We start from the raw sequence: 11,844 nt of genomic DNA, 5'->3' as shown, positions 1-11,844 counted from the left end.
CCAAAAAAAAAAAAAAAAAAAAAAGAAAGGCTGAGCCTTGAGTAAACAGAGTAGGAGTCCAGTTTTGTGTTAAACAGCTTTACAGGGTACAAAGAGGAGACAGCTTCATCATGCAGCTCATACCCTGCCATTCTCAATGCCATTTTCATTCTCAAAAGCGGACTCAGATAGGCCCGGCACTGTTGTCTGCACCTTGGATAGCACTGCGCCGACCCGGGAGAGGTGTGAGCAGTCACACCACCCGGCACCCCGCTGACACGCTGCCTTGCCCGGCCCCATGGAGCCGCCCACGAGTGGACTGAAATTCCCAGCACCGTGAGCCGAAGAAACCTTTCCTCTTTATAACTTGATTATCTTGGGAATTTCATCGCAGTGATGGAAAACCAACTAGCACACTGATGATACCTGAATATATTCTCATGGCAAAATAATGAAACAATACCGGCAAATGAAATTTCACACTGATTCTCTTATCCTCTGATCTCATTTCTCTCCTTTGACATTAGTGCAGCTAAAGAAGCACAAACAACCTGGTTTGTGTTTGTTTCAGTAGTAATTGAATCATGCCATACTGCTGCTTTTTAACCTTTTTTTTTTTTTTTCCAGTTACCCACATTTTGGGGGAAACTTCCTATGTTGTTAATCATACGTTGTCCTCATCTTTCTTTAATGGTTGAGTGGAATCTCACTTCCCAATGTGTTTTTCCCTACCAGTGGACAGCCAGGCTAGTGTGCAGGAGTGCAAGTGGCTGTCGATATCTGCAAGGACCAGGCCAAAGTGTGCATGAGCGTCCACTACACAGGCACAGCCCAAGTGTACCCAGAGAACTCCTCCGCCCTGGCCAGCATTAGAGATTACTAATACTTGGTCTTGCTGTGGTTCTGTTTTGTTTCTTGCCAGTTGGCTGGGAAACACATTTTCATTTACACGCTTGTATTTGTTTTACTTTTTCTGAGTCCATGATTATTTCAAAGTAAAAAGTTAAAAACTAAGGACAAAGAGAAGAACTCTTTTGATTTCTTCCATGGCTGTGGGGCCCTTGCTGTCCACTATGGGCGGAGGAGATGCTCCGCCCGCCTGGCCTGCTGCCCCCTGGCTGTGAGTGCTGTCCCTGCCTGCTGGCAAAGACTGTGACAGTGAGCAGCAGCTGGATTCTGGGTAGGAAGTCTGAGGGCGCTCTGCTCCTTCAGAGGTTGGAAGGTACAGAGAAGCCCAAGACAGCCATACCGTGCCCACAGTCTCACCACACCGCACAGCTGAGGCAGCCGCTCCACCCTGCCCCTCCGCCCTTGGGTCCTGGGCCCCTCCTACCCCGGCTTCCGTAGGAATAGGGAGCCCCAGCTCAGGCCAGCTGCATCCTCCCCACCCTTGCCCCTCTCTCCCGCTGTGACCTCGGGCACCAGCTCGCCCAGCTGTCCTCTCTCTGGACACAGCGGGGAGGAGGGGAGGAAGGGATGTGGGCCCTCTGCCCACTGCCCATCAGCAGCTCCCCTGCCCTGGATTCACAGCTGCCTCTCGGTCGTGTTCCAGTAGCTCCCTGTCCTGTGTGCTGCTCCCTGACAACCCACTGGCTGTCCTCCCTCCTGCTAAGGCACTTTTCCTTGGGACTTGCAGATGTCCTGTCACCCAGATTCTCCTAAACTCTCTGGTTGGCAGAAATAGCCTCCTCCAGGAGAATTACCCACCCTTGCCCAGGCCCAGCTTGACCTCACTTGAGCGGAGCCCCGCAAAGCCACAGATGTTCCTCAAGTCCCGCCCCACCGTTCCTCACTGCCCCAGCCGAGGTCCAGGTCAGGTCCCAGCACATGTGCGGAGAGGAACCGCCTGCAAGCCGAGGGGATTTCTGGGATTTCTGACGATGTGTCAGCAAGGCCTGGGGCGCATGTGGGGGTCCATCGAGAACCACAGTGGTGCCCTGAGCCACGTGAGGATGGTGTGAGAGCAGGCAGTGTGCCCAGGTAGGACCTCCCTAGAACCAGACCAGGCTGGGGCTCGGGCTCGGGCTTCCCCACAGAGCTGTGAGGAATAAATTTCCCTCGCTATGACCGCCAGGTCTACGGGACCAAATGGACTAAGAAGCCACCGATAGGGCAGCTCCACACAGCGGTGACTTACTGTGTCACGGTTCTGGGGCAGAGGCCCAAAACCAAGGCTCCGGCAGAGCTGGTTCCTTTAGAGAGGGGGGAAGCGGCTGGTCCGTATCTTCGGGGCTGCTGGCAGCTCCTGGAGTCAAGTTGCTGGTGCACCACTCAGATTTCCGCTGCCGTTTCTGTCTCTTACTGTGCTGGCCCTTGGAGGACAGCTGGTCATTGGATTTAGGGCCCATCCTAGATCCAGGATGGCCTCCTGTTGAAACCCTAAATGCGATCACACCTGCAAAGACACTTTCCAGGTGAGGCCACAGCCACAGCCACAGCCACAGCCATGGGGATACGGCGGGGACGAGTCTTTCTGGGATCACTGCAGCCCTCAGCCCTCAGCCCACCGTCTGGGTCCTCAGGAGAGGAGACGCTCAGGTGGGCCACAGAACCGCACAGTGCCAGCTCTCGGCCCAGCTGCATGCTCTTGATTCCTGCTCACCAAGGGGCCCGGCGAGGGCAGTGTGACTCCTGCGGGCTGTGGGTGGCCCCCGACCCACTAACCACAGTTGGGCAGCAGGGACCAGAGGAGACCACAGCTCCCCTGCTGGCCCCCAGGAGCAGAGCCATAGAGCCACCCCAGCCACCATAACCAGGGCCAGGCCCCCAGCCCAGGCTGCAGCACCAACCACAGAGGGATGAAAGGTTTGTGGCTTTGTCCACTGGGCTTGGAGTGGTTTGTTTGACAGCAATCACTACTCAACTCAGGGATTAACTTGCCTTTGTCAGATATCAGTAGGCAAATAAAAGGTAAGACCTCGGGTTTGGATAACAGTCATTAAGCTTAGTATACCAGCCGTCTGTAAATCCCAACAGAAAAAAGGGACATTCTTTTAAATAACCGTGGAACCCCTACACACAAACACACACACACACACACACACACGCACGCACGGCAGCTCATGTTAGGGCTAAAAGCAAATCTTAACTTTTTCTGGGAAAAATCTATAGGAAAATTTAGTAACCAACAAATGAAAGGAAGCTGAGTTTAATTCCCACAAGAAAACCATGCATTCATTCGGGATGGAAATAGTCCTTCCAAAATACTTGATTTACAGAGAAAAAAAGTCAAACTGAACTTGTGGGCCAATTAAAAATGAAAGACAGGGCCTAAATATAAGAATCTGTGGGATGCAACAGTGTCACCCTGAAATAATTATAACCTTAATAGATTTATTAGAAAATATGATATTTTAAAGATAGTTGAACCGAGCTTTCCAGATGTTAGAAAAACATGCTCAGTGTAAATAAAAGTAATAACTAAAACCAAATAAAGTCGTCACAAAGTAAATAAATAATAGATATCATAGAAAAAGCAAAAACATGGAATGCTGGTATGCTTTTTTCTTCTCCTCTCCGTCTCTTTTTCCTTCCCTCCTTCCTCTCTTCCCTTTTCTCTTTCCAAGAGTGAAGAAACTGTGAGAAGTCCAACCAAGATGGAATGAGAGATGTTAGACAACATCAGAATGATACTGTGCAGGCTGACAAAATTGAAGAGAATGTCACAGAAAAATGAAAGCAAATTTGAAAGTCACAGGGCACCTGACTTTAGGAGTCAGCCAGGTGGACGTATGTGGGGAAACTTAAGGGAGCCATAGACATAGGATAAATGGGTCAGGCGTTCTAACATCTGTACAAAAGTTCACCAAGCCCGGGCCATTCTGGGAAATTCTCCAGATTTGTAAGGATTTAAAATTTCCCATATTACTTAAAATTTCTCCTTTACTAGATCAAGTAAAAATATGGAAAACTTCCCAACATATTCTGCCACAGTACCATAGTCTTGCTACCAAGCCCAAGACAAGAACAAAAGAAGGAATCTAGAAGCCTAACTCACTTCATAAAGATGATAATTCGGGGGCAGCAAATTAAATCAAACAACATATTAAAAATAGGATTCATACCAGCTACGCAAACATGATTCAGTGGTAGGAAAATTTTAATATTAGCCACTTTATGAACACAACAAAGAAAAAAAGCATGTGCATTTTAAAATAGACTGAAAGAAATTTTTTTATTAAAAATCAACTCATTCCATAAAGAAAGATAAAAATAGACACCCCGGAAATAGCACGAACCTTCCTAAAATGATGAAGGCATTGTTAGAAGCTGGTGACAGGGAGCCTCACACACAGCCTGTGCTCCTCTGTGTCCCAGGCTGGCCTGTGGCTTCTCCCCAGGGCTCCCTTCCCCGGCCCGCAGGAGGCTGGTCCCGCCCCTATCCTGAAGATGCCCCCAAGTTTCCTGTCCCGGGCAGGGTCCACTCTGAGCTTTGGGGTTTTGGATCATGCTGATTGAAATTTAGAAAAGGAAAACTTTATTTTGAAGAGCAGGTTTAAAAGAGTAGTTCTCAAAATATAGTATAAACTGGAATTATCTATGAGTCTTTTTGAAATACAGAGTTCTGGGTCTAGCCCAAGAATTTTTTAAATATTTAACTTTGTTTCCCAGGGCTAGTAATACATAATTATTATAGACATTTTGAAGACCAAAATATAGGTAAAACACTACAGTGAACACAAGATGATAGACTTAAATTTGTGGGGGAGACCAGGGATCAAACTCGGGACCTTGGACTTGTGAGGAAGGCAGCAGAACAACTGAGCTAAATCCTCGGCCTGACTTAAAATATTTTAAAATATAATTGGGGGAGTTTCCACACTGTCTAGAAGAAGATGACAATTTTACCTCATTTCTCTTTTATATATAACACAAGATTATCTCTGCTTTTTTGGTGATACCTAGGATTGAACTAGGGGTGCTGTACCCCTGTCCTACATCTTCAGCTCTTTTTATGTAACAGAGTCTCAGTAGCCCAGGCTGGCCTCCAACCTGCCACCCTCTTGCCTCAGCCTCTGGAATATCTGAGGTTATAGGTGTGCCCTGCCATGCCCTCTCTTATCAGAAATTGTTCTTAGAGCTGCAGGAAAAGGAGAGCCTTGTGCTAAAACAGGCAAAGCATGAAAGGAACCCTTCAGACTTAGAGTCTACATCTGAAAAGTTTTCAGGCATACATTCTGAAAGCAGGAAGAGTTATAGTAGAAGAAAAAGATAAACTATAAATAAGAAAGTTCAAATATATATATTTGAAAAGAAGCCGTACAATTGCTTCAGGGTCTTTAACTTTTGGTATATTTGACGTAGGGCTGTCTAGTTCATGAAGGAGTTACTACTTCCCTTGTGGGCACGCACGTGGCAGCTAGTCTGTCAGCACACTCTGTACAGACACGCAAGCTGATTCAGGTTGGACATGGTGCCTGCAGTTGTGTTTAAATGGAACAGCACTGTATTCCGTGGCTGTCTGCCACTGCCATACCGTGCTGTTCCGTATTTACTGGCATGGGTGTCCTTCACGTTAGTCAGGGTAGGCCACACTGAGCCGTCTGCATACGCGATCCCAAATCTTGCCGCTTGTTTTGCACTCAGGCGGCCCATGGGAATTCCGCCCTCTGTGTCACTGTTGGGATCATTTCCAGCCCAAAGCCTATGGCAGAGTGAAGAGAGCTCTAGGAGGGCCTAGCACTAGTAACTAAACACGTGGGCCGGAATGGGTGGCTGCTACTTTGCTTGCAGTTCATTGGCCAGAATCAGTTATGGTCTCGCCCAACCAGCACAGAACACGAAATGCGACCCTGTCACACGCTCTGCAAGGGGAGAACCGAACTGACTGGAAATAGTGGATAGCGTGACTGCTACAAGTGAGTGGACTGTGGCTTTTCATTGGTACTCGCAGTACTTCAGTTACTCTTTCTGATAATTCGTATCCTTGTGAAAACATGTTTGCTCTGGATTTGCTTTCTTTTCTTCTCGCTAGTGAAGTTGCTCGATCAGTCTTGTTCTATATCAACAAATCTCACTCTACTTAAAATTTCTATTTTACTTAATTAAATAAAAATATGGAAATCTTTCCCACCTGTTCTGCAACATTAGTGTAGGTTCACTACCAAACCAAAGAAAATCGGTGTATTAGACACACTGCTGCTTACTCCCAAGACTCAAAAGCAAGGATCTTTAGGAAAAGCTCAGAGGGCACAACTCTCTGGCCTTTGTGGACTCTGCCTGTCTGCCCAAATGAGGGTGCTGTAGGTCTCCCCGGTCAGTCATGGGCTTGAGCTCTCAGGAGGGTAGCTCTGTTTTCCTTACTAGCTCCACGGTCTGCTGGCGTGGAGAGCTCTGGAGAGGAGTTGGATCGTTTGTCCCTTGTGACTGGTTCTCAGTGCATGGCAATTCAGTCCTGTTTGGATAAAATGCCAATTGGTTTGTCTGTTACATAACACCAAAAGAGACCCCATTTATTCTAGGGCCTCTCCGCAGTGTCGCCTGACTTTGTGCCCAGACTGACACCTGGCACGTGCCTCTGCTTCCCCTTCCTGTGCATCCCATCAGAACCTGTGACATTTGCCTTTTTCTATACAACTGGCTTGCTTTTGTTCTGAAGCTAACTCAGCCTTCTGTCTGTGGGAGGCGGAGCTTTGGGTCAGATACCGCTGTGGCCGGAGACCGGGTGGGACACAGCTTCCAAGGCCTGAGAGCGCCCGGCCAGAGCTCAGGGGAACCTAGCACTTAAGGGGGGAAAGCCTGGGGGGCTTGATTATGCACATCTATTCCAGTGAGCATCGGTGACAAAGGAGGAGACCTCACCTGCCATGGAAAACACTTTCTCAGTTTACAGGCACAGACCCAGGCAAATTTCCCTTCAATCACAGGTGTGAGGAACAGGCCCTGACACTAGCAAAACTGGGTTTGGGTAATGTTCCTGCTTTCAGCTTTCTTTTTAAATAAACATGCACTACATGTGCTGACAGTAAAAGTCCTCACTGTAGACATCTTAGAAGATGCAAAAAAGGATCAAAGAAAATGGCAATATAACTCCCGTGAGGGTGGCAGCTCCTGGCACCCCTGGGCATGTCCACCTCCAAATCTAAGCGAGTACGCCCAGCATCTTGAAAGAGCGAGGTTGCATTGCTGTAAAGTTGTCCGTCTGGCTTGTATCACTTCGTAGGCACCGAGCACTCATCCTTCTAGCATCTGATTTTCTTTCTGATGTAAAAATCCCCTCCCTGCTCCCCAGTCCCTTCGTCAGAAGTCAGCCTGGCACACCGTCATCCAGATACTTTCTGTGTTTATACAGACACAAAAAATAAATATATCGGAAGGCATTTATCCCTTTCTAAACAATGAATGGAATCACACCCTGCGTATCATTTACTCCTGAGCACTGAACAGCATGTCCACTTCCTCCTTCACAGCCCCTTTATTGATGGCGTCCCTGTGTCAGGACGCAGCAAGGACAGGACTGGGCAGAGCCCCTCCATCCTTGCGCGAGCTGCTGCCTACGCTCCGAGGCTGCTCTGTTTCTCTTCTGGCAGGAGTGTTCCCACTCGTCTGACACCTCCCAGCCGACCACGACAAGGAGAGTGGCACTGGATTCAGTAGACAAGTACCCCGGCCCTCTCCCGTCAGCCTGCTCTGTCTTCTGGACGCACTTTTAGAGCAGGAACCGGGAGTTCATCTAATTAGCACTGCCTTCCTTCCGCACAGTTGCTGTCCTCAACATTCGGGCGTTTTGGTGCTTGCATGAGGGCGTTCGTGGGTGGGATGGTTAGGGATAGCTGGACCCTCGCCGGCGTCTTGTCCCACGGCAGGGTGGCCAGTGGCGGTGCCCCCAGGCAGGGTCAGTGGGACCCAGTGATCTGTTGGGGTCTGAGCCAAGGTTTACTGTGCTGCGGGGTCCCTGGTTCTGACTGGGGGCTGCTTAGGGATGCAGGGCAGTGGCCACGCCAGCACCCACTGCTCCGAGCCACCCCTTCCCCAGAAAACCCCAGCCCCTGGCCTTATCCCGATGTGCCTGACACCCAGGGGTCCCGGCTGCGCACATTTCCTTGACCCGCCCTGGCCTTGTCCCAGCCACGGGGGTCTAAAGGCCACAGAAACGGGGCAAAATCTCCACGGCTGCCATGTGCCTCTGGGAGGTCACCCACGGGCCCAGGGGTTGAGGCTTGGTCCCCAGCGCAGTCTCCTGGGGGAGCGTGAGGGGGCGGGTGCAGGGAGGTCCTCACTGATGGGACAGTGACCGCGGTGTCCCCTTCCTCTCTTTGTTCTTGGCTGTGACACAGTCCTCGCAATGTTATGCCACAGTCTCGGGCAGCAGGGCCAGCACCCCTGGGCTGAAGCCGCTAAAACTGGGAGCCGAGATGAGCCTTCTCTTTGTGTGAGACTAACGCCTCCGTCTAGGAAAGACGTGAAATACTAGTTGGATGTGGCGGCTTGGTCCGTAGGCTGGGAAGACCTGAGCTCCTGAGAACATTCACAGCGGAAGACGCATGGAGGGAGATTTTCCTCGGACCCAAGAGACCGCTGCAGGCTGGGCAGAAGAGGACAGCATGAGGCTGTGATCCCAGGAGTGGACACAGGAGACCCTGGCTCCTGGCAGCCACCTGGGCAGGACACCAGGGAGGGGTCATGCTCCAGACAGGTGCAGCACAGGTGCAGGTGAGGGCCACGAGTCAGGAGGACAGAGAACAGACATCATTGTGACCCCTTCCCTCCCCAGTGCGGGACAAGATCTGGGATCCAAGGGGTCCCAGGTAGGACTGCGGTAGTTTTGCCTGTAGTCCCGCAGACTGGGGATTTGAGTCAGAAATTAAATAGTCATGGACCATAAAGCAAGCTCTAGTTTGCAATCTCCTTTATACGCGCGTGTATCACCACCCGAGAATGTTTCAACTCCTTTTCCTGCTCCTGCCCCACCTCACCCCTGTCTGCAGACGGCTTCTGAGGCAGGGAAGGAGTCACCTCCCCAGGGTGCTTTCTGACTCATAGGCAGCCGTCCTCCAATCCCCGGTCCTGTGTAGCAGTGTTCCTAATAAAGCATCATTAGATCCAGCTCCGGGCCATGCCAGGGGGAGGCTGGTGGGGCCTCTCCCCAGCCCTGGACACAAACGACGGCTTAGAGGCAGGTGACCCAGTTACACCCCGGGGCAGTTTTTGTTAGTAGTGGACATCAAAAGAAGGATACGTAGGTGACTGAAATAGACATCAAATGCTTCCCTCATCTGATGGACATCAGGGACTACTCCAGATTACAGCGGGGCAGGATTTGTATAGCACAGGAGAAAGGAGAACCCATGGACTTGTGGCTTGGCTTAGGCTGGGGTTTTCAACTTTATCAGAATGTGCAGCTGGAGTTGTCCCTGTCTGCACAGCCAGCTCAGCTCACTGGTGCAATCCCAGTGCCATGAGTGGTATCTCTGCAAGCCTGACTGTGTCACCCAAGCGAACGGTGGGGGGACAGCAAACAAGAGAGAAGAAGAGAGGGCAGGGTCCTGAGGCCGCAGGAGACCTGGCCCTCGGCACGTGGAGCTGGGTCTTTCTGCACGGGAGTCTCCACTGCAGCCTGAAGGCCAGTGTTGGGCAGGTGCTGGGGGCCCCACGTCCCCTTGAGCAGTGCCCCTTCGTGAGCCCATCGCTGCCGACCCATCTGCAGGCCTGAATTCCATCCTTTCAGCCAGCGGACAGTGCTCACCTCCCACAGGGACAGGTGTCAAGATGCCAAGGCCTCTGCCCCCGCCTGACCCAGCCTCTGCCTGCGGGGCTCTGGCATCCCTTCCCTTTCCTTTAGCTGTGCTCCCCAGGGCTACAGGTGTGGTCCCTTCAAGCTCCCCTCCTCCTCTTCCTGCCCTTCCCCTGTCCTGCTCTTCTGGGATGATCCCAGGGCAGGGGTGAAGCAGTCACACATGGAAATTCCCAGGGCCCCAGGCAGGTTCCAGGATTGCCCAGTGGATGTTCCTCCTGACACTGGGGAGGAAGCCTCACGGATGCACCTGCGGTGACCCCACCAAGGGACTTGGGCGTCACCTCCTCCTTGCCAGCTCTGGAGCTGTCACCTGTTGGGTGAGGTCTGAATTGCTCCCAGCCTCTGATTTGAGCAGCATTTCTCTGGGGAGAAGGGTCAATTCTTGGGTTCCCTCAAGTCAAACCAGTCCTTGGTGGTTTTACCTGAAGACGGAGCCCAGCTGCCAGGAGGTCAGCAGTGACTGCGAAGTGTGTGTCACATGGTCCCTTCCTCTGGCTGGGGCCTGGGCTGAACCCCAGTTAGCAGAGTTATAACCCACCGCATTCTGAGAAGACCTGTGCTGATCTTCCTCCTCTGGAAAGTGAATACCAAACAACCCTCTGGGCACAGCCTTAGACAGAGGGCCACAGGTGAAATTTCCACTACCCCACCCCCTTTGGGCTGGTACAAGCTGCAGGGCCCCACAGCAACCTGGTGGGGGACAGTGGCTGACACCTGCCTGCTCCTCATCTGAGCTCCAGAAGCTGCCTCCCACCTAGCCATGCTGTGTCCAGGCTGGACGATTACAATGCTGATGGGCACAGAGAGGACGGTGCTGGTCCTGGCCCCCTACTTCCTGTTCCGGCAGGAGGAAGTCCATGCTGACCAATGTGGCTTGTTCTACTCCAGTCAGACTCCTTCTTGGGAGCCCTTGCTGGCAGGTGGAGGGGCCCATGCCTCCTCCCTTCCGTGGTTCGTCTTGAGTCTTCCAGTCTCTTTGGAAGCCCCTCCGATCCAGTGACTGGGTTGGCTCCCGGTCCCCTTCTGTCCTCCCTTCCTCCACTCAGTCCTGGCCCTGAACTTCCCTGGCAGTTCTCAAAACCCCCATCGCACTGTCCCCTCCAGCCCAGTGTTCTCAAGCGTTTGACGCTCTAGGCTTGTCATTCTGTTTTCTCACTGTAAGGCTTGGGTCTGGCAATAGCAATATTAACAACCACCTCAAAAGCTCCAGGTGGTCAGTGCCTGCTATGTGTGGGCCTGGAGGGAGGACCTCGCCTGCCAGCTCCCTCTCAGCCCTCACAAAAGACACCTTGGGCTTGGTGCCGCCTGCAGCCCCACTGTCAGGCGAGGTGATGAACAAGCCAGACATCCAGCCAGTGCACGGCAGTCAGGACGCAGCCCTGTCCGTCCGAGCCCAGAGCCCAGTCTGCCAACCACTTTTGTTCTGCAGGGACCCGGGTACCGGATTCTGAATCCCACCAGGCCTCACTGCATCGGCTACTGGAGATGTTTAGACTCCAAAGACCTCTCTCCAGAGCTCAGGGCCTCAGAGGAAGAAGCCCTTGTCTGTGCTGCCTCAGACCCGCGGGAGGATTCAGGGCCTGGGTTTGGCTCCTTGCTATGTCTCTAGCACTGCAGGTGGGGCCGACGCAGTTTGAGGGAAGACAGGCTCCACCAGATGCATCTCAGAGGACACAGGCCTGGTAGAGGCAGGAGGTCTCCCAGGCTCCCAGGCTGCCCCAAAGCCCAGGAGCTGAGGAGAGGACTGATGTGCAGCGCAAGCAGATGAGGTAGGAGTCACCGACTGCTCAGCGAGGGCCGGGAAGGAGGGTGGGGTGCGGCCAGGCTGCCGCGAACGGAAGGGCGTGGTTTCCATCTGCCTCACGGGGCAGGAGATGGGAGGCTGGGGTCACGGTGCCCGGCAGGGAGCGGAGGTGAGAGGCTGTGCTATGAGATGGAGGCCCCAGAGCCAGCAGCCGTAGAGGCAGCTAAAGCCCCGAGGAGCCTCGCTGGGTACCTTTGAAGGCATCTAGTGAAACACTGCCGGACACCTGGCGTGATGGAGCCAGCCAGGGCTGTTAGGACCTAAGTACGGCTAGGATGGAACGAACCGGTACTGGGACCGGGTGCAATCAGGAAGCAACCCATCG

The sequence above is a fragment of the Fukomys damarensis genome, unplaced genomic scaffold (genome assembly GCF_012274545.1).
Source record: "Fukomys damarensis isolate Sample0158 unplaced genomic scaffold, DMR_v1.0_HiC HiC_scaffold_12, whole genome shotgun sequence".
Classification (NCBI taxonomy): Eukaryota; Metazoa; Chordata; class Mammalia; order Rodentia; family Bathyergidae; genus Fukomys; species Fukomys damarensis.
The sequence above is the reverse complement of the archived record's forward strand: the minus strand, read 5'-3'. Positions refer to the sequence as shown.